Source organism: Procambarus clarkii, chromosome 46 (genome assembly GCF_040958095.1).
Source record: "Procambarus clarkii isolate CNS0578487 chromosome 46, FALCON_Pclarkii_2.0, whole genome shotgun sequence".
Lineage (NCBI taxonomy): Eukaryota > Metazoa > Arthropoda > Malacostraca > Decapoda > Cambaridae > Procambarus > Procambarus clarkii.
In genome coordinates, this window is record NC_091195.1 from 21,930,777 (window position 1) to 21,938,916 (window position 8,140).

The 8,140-nt window shown below is 46.1% G+C and overlaps 1 long non-coding RNA gene across 1 annotated transcript; it reads right to left on the reverse strand.

Moving 5' to 3' along the window:
- Positions 1–397: 397 nt before the first annotated feature.
- On the reverse strand, positions 398–1,915 carry LOC138350513 (uncharacterized). Its single transcript, XR_011222143.1, has 2 exons — positions 1,766–1,915; positions 398–607 (listed from the first exon to the last, which is right to left on the reverse strand). It is a non-coding gene; the product is annotated as an uncharacterized lncRNA (long non-coding RNA).
- Between the last annotated feature and the right edge of the window lie 6,225 nt (positions 1,916–8,140).

An 8,140-nucleotide genomic window follows, 5' to 3' on the forward strand; every position in this document is an offset into this window, starting at 1 on the left:
GTGGGTGTAGAGCACATGGCTGTAAAGCTGCCGCCCAGTTGGGTGGGTGTGGAGCAAGACTAGTAACTGTGACTCACCATAGATGTAAAGTGCCTTGTATAGTGACTGTTGTGAGCCTCTTGTTGAATCACTTGTGACACAAAAGATTATTGATATGTGTACTTGTGTAGGTGATTAAATATGTATGTGTATGTATATATGTATACGTATATATGTACATGTATGTATGAGAATGTGTACATGTATATATAGCATTGATAATTTTGTAACTAGCGTCAAAAATTGTTATTTGCTTAGCTAAACGAACTAGAGGGTTCAGTTCCTGAACCGATTATGTGCCTCTAATCCTTTACACCACCGCCCACGGGATGGGTATGGGGTGTATAATAAAGACAAATTGAATTTAAAAAGTTGTTATTTCTACTTATAAAATTTATTTTATTCATGATAGTAATAACCAGTAAGCTATGAACAGTTTTTTTTTGAGATATATACAAGAGTTGTTACATTCTTGTAGAGCCACTAGTACGCGTAGCGTTTCGGGCAAGTCCCTGGAATACGATCCCCTGCCGCGAAGAATCCTTGTTACAACCAAGTACACATTTTACTGTTGAGTTAAACAGAGGCTATAGTTAAGGAATTGCGCCCAGAAAAAGAGTTCATAATTAATACAGATCAATGTATACTAGAAAGATTAATCACAAAATTAGCGTCCTTTTCGATTTTCTTATTTCGACAGTTACAGAATTAACAATATATCGTTTATAAACTTTGGATATATTTTAATGATAAAAATTTAACAGTTTTCTCTTTTCTTTCTCTAGTTTTTTCGTTTTTCTCTTTCTAGAGCTTTCTTTAATTCTGCTTTCAGACAACACACAGCCCCCTTGTTTAACTCCCTAAACATGCTAAACATAATCTCACTCCACAAATTCTCTTGTGTCAACTACATTTACAAAACCCTGTTCTTAAATGCAAATCCTGCTCTGAAACTCTCCCTGGACAGATGTAATAGGACCCATTATCACCACACCAGAAATAAATATGTCTTTGATATCCCCAGAGTCAAACTTAATCTGTGTAAACACTTTATGCAAATAAAGGGACCCAGTTTATGGAACTCACTCCCTATTGAATTGAAAAGCTGTCCAACTTTTACATCATTCAAAAACAATACTAAAAAGTACCTAATTTCATCTTCATACTTGTTTACCTTTTGCTTTAAAATTGCACTGTATCTATTGCTACCCAATCTCCCAATCTTTATGTACCCAATCCGAACATCTTTACCATTGTGATCATTGCTGTCTTATATGTGCTGTCAATCTGCTGTATGGTGTCTATTAATCTTGTTTAAATTACCAATCAAGCTGCCAATGTAATCAATCAGAGCTTTAATATACTTACTAATCTCTCATCTCATTTTTTTCTTGCAATGTATTTATCATTTTATTAATTCTGCTAGAATTTACCTACTTAAAATTATTTATTTATTTATATACAAGAAGGTACATTGGGTTTGTGAGAATACATAGCATAGTATTTACAATCTTGTAAAGCCACTAGCACGCGCAGCGTTTCGGGCAGGTCCTTAATCTAACAGATAATTTTAAGTAGGTAAATTCTATCAGAATTAATAAAATGATAACAAACACATTGCAAGAAAAAAATGAGATGAGAGAGATTAGTTTCTCCCCTCAGCCAGTCCCGGGATACACCGATCCCTTCCAATACAACTGCACAAGCAGACTGCAGGGCCCAGTACCTCCTACACTCTTCTGCAGATCGGCGGCGGATCACTTAGTCAGCTGACTAAACTAAGGCAGGAGAACGTAGGCTGATCAAGGTCAACTGCCGTCTCCAGCACCACTGCTGCCCCACGTCGCCTCTGTGGATAAACACGTCATCAGGTATAGACGGTACTGGTGAAATCAAGACATACCACTTATGCACTGGGGATGTTGACATTGTGCTTCGTAGCACAACAGATGGCGCTTGTTTTGAGTCGCCACCTCAGCAGAGGTCACCTAGAAGGACCTCTCTGGTTGACCAAGGCAGAAGTCTTGAGCCACTTGCAGCCGTCACGCCACCACCCATAGATGGCGTTGTCTACGTAGCGTCCAATTCCCGGGGAGTTTGGGTACAGACTCGTAGATGGCGCTGGAATTCCCAAGCTCCTCTCAGATGGTGGTGACGAGTCCGTAACAGAGAGATTATTGTGACACTCTGCACATGAAACATTGTGAGGACAGGTTAAGTGTGCAGGGAGAGGTTATTGTGACACACTGCACATGAAACATTGTGAGGACAGGTTGAGCGTGCAGGGAGACTTAATAATTTCAGGCACATATATATATATATATATAATATATTTATATATTCACAAGAAGGAACAATGGGTTATTGCATTAAGTGGTACATGCTCACTGAGACACAAGCGTTGCCAGCGTGTTGGGATCGCTCCTCCGTCTGCAGCAAACCCCAGCAATTTTCTAGACAACAATTTAGGTCATATGTGCTTTAGTGTTCCCGAGAACAGCTTTACAGCAGGAAGCAGAGCATTGTATTGCCACCAGTCTGGCCTATTGTCAGGTGTGACCACACAATCATAACTGGGCCCCGATGTTCCTGCTTAGACAGTCTTCCTTGTGTGTACCTCCTACAGTATCCGGCGACACTCTAACATTTAGGGACGGATTATGAATGTATCTCCCATTTTATTTAACATGTATATGTACATGTGTTAATGTTAGGGTGTTAATGTTCCACTTGGGGAGTGTTAGGGGGTGAGGTGGTGGATGTTAATGTTCCACTTGGGGGAGTGTTAGGGGGTGAGGTGGTGGATGTTAATGTTCCACTTGGGGAGTGTTAGGGGGTGAGGTGGTGGATGTTAATGTTCCACTTGGGGGAGTGTTAGGGGGTGAGGTGGTGGATGTTAATGATCCACTTGGGGGAGTGTTAGGGGGTGAGGTGGTGGATGTTAAAGTTCCACTTGGGGGGTGTTAGGGGGTGAGGTGGTGGATGTTAATGTTCCACTTGGGGAGTGTTAGGGGGTGAGGTGGTGGATGTTAATGTTCCACTTGGGGAGTGTTAGTGGGTGAGCTGGTGGATGTTAATGTTCCACTTGGGGAGTGTTAGGGGGTGAGGTGGTGGATGTTAATGTTCCACTTGGGGGGTGTTATGTGGTGAGGTGGTGGATGTTAATGTTCCACTTGGGGAGTGTTAGGGGGGTGAGGTGGTGGATGTTAATGTTCCACTTGGGGAGTGTTAGGGGGTGAGGTGGTGGATGTTAATGTTCCACTTGGGGGGTGTTAGGGGGTGAGGTGGTGGATGTTAATGTTCCACTTGGGGAGTGTTAGGGGGTGAGGTGGTGGATGTTAATGTTCCACTTGGGGGGTGTTAGGGGGTGAGGTGGTGGATGTTAATGTTCCACTTGGGGAGTGTTAGGGGGTGAGGTGGTGGATGTTAATGTTCCACTTGGGGAGTGTTAGGGGGTGAGGTGGTGGATGTTAATGTTCCACTTGGGGAGTGTTAGGGGGTGAGGTGGTGGGTGTTAATGTTCCACTTGGGGAGTGTTAGGGGGGTGAGGTGGTGGGTGTTAATGTTCCACTTGGGGAGTGTTAGGGGGTGAGGTGGTGGGTGTTAATGTTCCACTTGGGGAGTGAGGACACGTGGTTCAACCTTGACGACGAGCGGACGTCTGGACACCTCCTCCGCCTGGGAGCCGCCGGATCAGGTTCTGTTTTCGCGTTTTGGATTTGCTACTGCCGTCTGGCATTCTTCTTCAACGGTCCGGTTGTATGAAGCCTGTGGCACATATCGCCTTGGGTCACAGGACTGTTGGTAGATTTTGTTTTACGTGTTCTGGCTGGCTCTCACGACGGTGTGACGGTGTCCGGGGGCTGGCTTGGTCGAGAGGTGCCGAGGGTTGGTACAGGGTCTTGGTGGGCTCCTGGTGTGCCCTCAGTCGTGGTGGGCGGCCGGCTTCTGCTCTGCCGGGGGACACTGGATGACATTTGTGTTTTAGTTTGGGGCCGAGTTTTTGGTTTTGCTTCCCAGTGTTCTCTGTGTGGGGCGGGGCCGGTGCTTGTCACCCTGAGGGACTCCTGGGGCTCCCCAGTGTTCTCTGTGTGGGGCGGGGCCGGTGCTTGTCACCCTGAGGGGCTCCTGGGGCTCCCCAGTGTTCTCTGTGTGGGGCGGGGCTGGTGCTTGTCACCCTGAGGGACTCCTGGGCCTCCCCAGTGTTCACTGTGTGGGGCGGGGCCGGTGCTTGTCACCCTGAGGGACTCCTGGGCCTCCCCAGTGTTCTCTGTGTGGGGCGGGGCCGGTGCTTGTCACCCTGAGGGACTCCTGGGCCTCCCCAGTGTTCTCTGTGTGGGGCGGGGCCGGTGCTTGTCACCCTGAGGGACTCCTGGGCCTCCCCAGTGTTCTCTGTGTGGAGCGGGGCCGGTGCTTGTCACTCTGAGGGACTCCTGGGGCTCCCCAGTGTTCTCTGTGTGGGGCGGGGCCGGTGCTTGTCACCCTGAGGGACTCCTGGGCCTCCCCAGTGTTCTCTGTGTGGGGCGGGGCCGGTGCTTGTCACCCTGAGGGACTCCTGGGGCTCCCCAGTGTTCTCTGTGTTGGGCGGGGCCGGTGCTTGTCACCCTGAGGGACTCCTGGGCCTCCCCAGTGTTCTCTGTGTGGGGCGGGGCTGGTGCTTGTCACCCTGAGGGACTCCTGGGGCTCCCCAGTGTTCTCTGTGTGGGGCGGGGCCGGTGCTTGTCACCCTGAGGGACTCCTGGGGCTCCCCAGTGTTCTCTGTGTGGGGCGGGGCCGGTGCTTGTCACCCTGAGGGACTCCTGGGGCTCCCCAGTGTTCTCTGTGTGGGGCGGGGCCAGTGCTTGTCACCCTGAGGGACTCCTGGGGCTCCCCAGTGTTCTCTGTGTGGGGCGGGGCTGGTGCTTGTCACCCTGAGGGACTCCTGGGGCTTCCCAGTGTTCACTGTGTGGGGCGGGGCCGGTGCTTGTCACCCTGAGGGACTCCTGGGGCTCCCCAGTGTTCTCTGTGTGGGGCGGGGCCAGTGCTTGTCACCCTGAGGGACTCCTGGGGCTCTCCAGTGTTCTCTGTGTGGGGCGGGGCCGGTGCTTGTCACCCTGAGGGACTCCTGGGGCTCCCCAGTGTTCTCTGTGTGGGGCGGGGCCGGTGCTTGTCACCCTGAGGGACTCCTGGGCCTCCCCAGTGTTCACTGTGTGGGGCGGGGCCGGTGCTTGTCACCCTGAGGGACTCCTGGGCCTCCCCAGTGTTCTCTGTGTGGGGCGGGGCTGGTGCTTGTCACCCTGAGGGACTCCTGGGGCTCCCCAGTGTTCACTGTGTGGGGCGGGGCCGGTGCTTGTCACCCTGAGGGACTCCTGGGGCTCCCCAGTGTTCTCTGTGTGGGGCGGGGCTGGTGCTTGTCACCCTGAGGGACTCCTGGGCCTCCCCAGTGTTCTCTGTGTGGGGCGGGGCCGGTGCTTGTCACCCTGAGGGACTCCTGGGCCTCCCCAGTGTTCACTGTGTGGGGCGGGGCTGGTGCTTGTCACCCTGAGGGACTCCTGGGGCTCCCCAGTGTTCACTGTGTGGGGCGGGGCCGGTGCTTGTCACCCTGAGGGACTCCTGGGGCTCCCCAGTGTTCTCTGTGTGGGGCGGGGCTGGTGCTTGTCACCCTGAGGGACTCCTGGGCCTCCCCAGTGTTCTCTGTGTGGGGCGGGGCCGGTGCTTGTCACCCTGAGGGGCTCCTGGGGCTCCCCAATCATCTGCCCGTTTGCGTTTCTTTGCCACGAGGCGTATTAGTTTCCAGTGATTGGTGTCACTCGTTTCGCGATTAGGCTTGGAGTTTCACTTTTACGAACTTCGTGATTAATCCTTCACGGGTACGCCGGGGCGCATCCGATCCCACGATCGATGTCGCCTCTAAATCAACAACAACAACACATCAACTCTTGTGGGTGTTATGGGGTAATGTGGTGGATTACACACAGAAATCACAATAGAGTGATGCATATTATGATCAAATCCACAAGGGCTGTGATGAGGATTCGAACCTGTGTCTGAGAGCATCCCAGACGCTGCCTTTATCGACTGAGCTACGACATGGTATAATAATTGCAACCTGTCATTGCAACCACCATTAGTGTTCCGTTCAAGGAAACCTTAACGCCATAACAATGGCAGTTAGCTCTGCTTGTGTTGAAGAGGAATAGTTCACAATACGCGCTTTTTCTTCATTTTTACGTTGGAAAGTATTATCCTTAATTACCGTGTATGCTGCACCAGCCCTGCCATTAACAGGATTAGATGACCCATCAGTGTAGATTTGATCTAGTTCATCTCCGGCTTCTTTATAAATTTCCTCGAGATATTTGTGCCTCATTTCTTGTGGTTCATGTTGGATTTTTTCGTGGCTATTTCATTGATGATAATCCTGCATGAGTCATCCTCCCAGTATAAATTTCATGATGATTGGTTTGTAGTCACTTCCAATGTCTACTTATACAATATATAATAATAATGATTACGTGTTATGCCAATATTATGAAAATCTTTTAAGTCTTCTTCTTATGTACATAATGCATAAATTTTCTTATTTAAACAAAGTTATTTATAAGTGTCTTCCCGTTTAATAATTTAACCTTTATTTAAATAAAACTCTATTATCTTTCGTTTTCTTTAAATTAGTTGCAGGAGACACAATTTTATAAGAGTAAACTATGTTAAATTTTTAACCATGAATTATAGCTAAAACTTATAGACAAGATATTAGTAATCCTTTAACTGTCTAAATAAGGCAATAAAAGAAGACAACTTTTGTGATAAATCTTTCTTGTATAAATTGACCTCAGTTTTAATTGTGAACTGTTCAGATCTAACAAGTATTTACTTATATATATAGAAATTAAAAATTATAGGTAAAATAACAACACATTTTCAAACAAAATATACAAAACATTTAAAAAGGCCTAAAAGAATTTAAGAACTTTTTAAGAATTCTATTAAATGATTTTTTTTAAACCTAGAATTATAAAATATTTACATAACATTTTACGACTCTAAAGATAATAAAGTTAAATTTTAATAATATTTAAATTTGTAACTTTCATAATAATGACTAACTTTCTGTTGAAAGAAGTTTTATTTATTTTTGTAGTTTATCTACTAAGTTATTTAGTAATTTATATTTAGAAATATTTTGGTAATTTTATTATACACAGACATTAACGTTAATAAAATTCTGTGACGACAAGTTAAGTGTGTAAGAAGAGGTTATTGTGACACTGCACATGAAACATTTATTATTATTATTATTATTTTCTACCACAGACGTGGCCAGACATTTACAATGCTAACCAGCATATATACATTATCTTCTGTCCTCCATGGACAGGGTCAGAGATCTGTTAAACATATAGTTCAGGGATATATTGAACAATCAACCACAGGTGATTGTAGTGCTTTTAAAGTGCTAAGCTAACCTACAGACATAGATACACAAAGTTACGACTTCCCTACATTAAGTGGTCGATGTGTTCTTTACATAGTATCATTTATGTGCATTTACAAAGGTGAAATGTAATTCTAATCAGCTTCAGCTTCATTGCTGTATATACGAGAGAAGTTTGTTCAAATATATTACATGCACATCCGGTACATCGTCCACCTTCTTCTACAGAGCCGTCGGTATAGCACTGATACACATCGTTACCCATACCTTGAGTACTTTCAGTGATGCTTTTCAGTGTTAACTGTTTTAATAATGTAGAGTGCACACTATCTTTCTTGGGCGCATTTACAAAATCAACTGATAGATCCCACTTATCCCATGGAGTAATTGGTTGATTAATCACTAATTTAGTTAGGTACATATATAATATTTTGATGGAGTTGGCTACCTTGTACAACCAAAATGCATAATTATATTTCGCTCTTCTTCTATAGACCTCAGGTGAGTGTAGCATATTAGAAAGTTTAGTGTGAAACTTCATGTGTTGTCTAGATCTACTCAATGCCTTCACGCCGAAAACTGTGCTAATAGACAAAATTCTCTCACTTATGGTAGGTAAGTTCTCAAGTGCTCGCCCATCTATATGATAATTGGCTGGTGGAATACCACATGGAATGAGGGCAC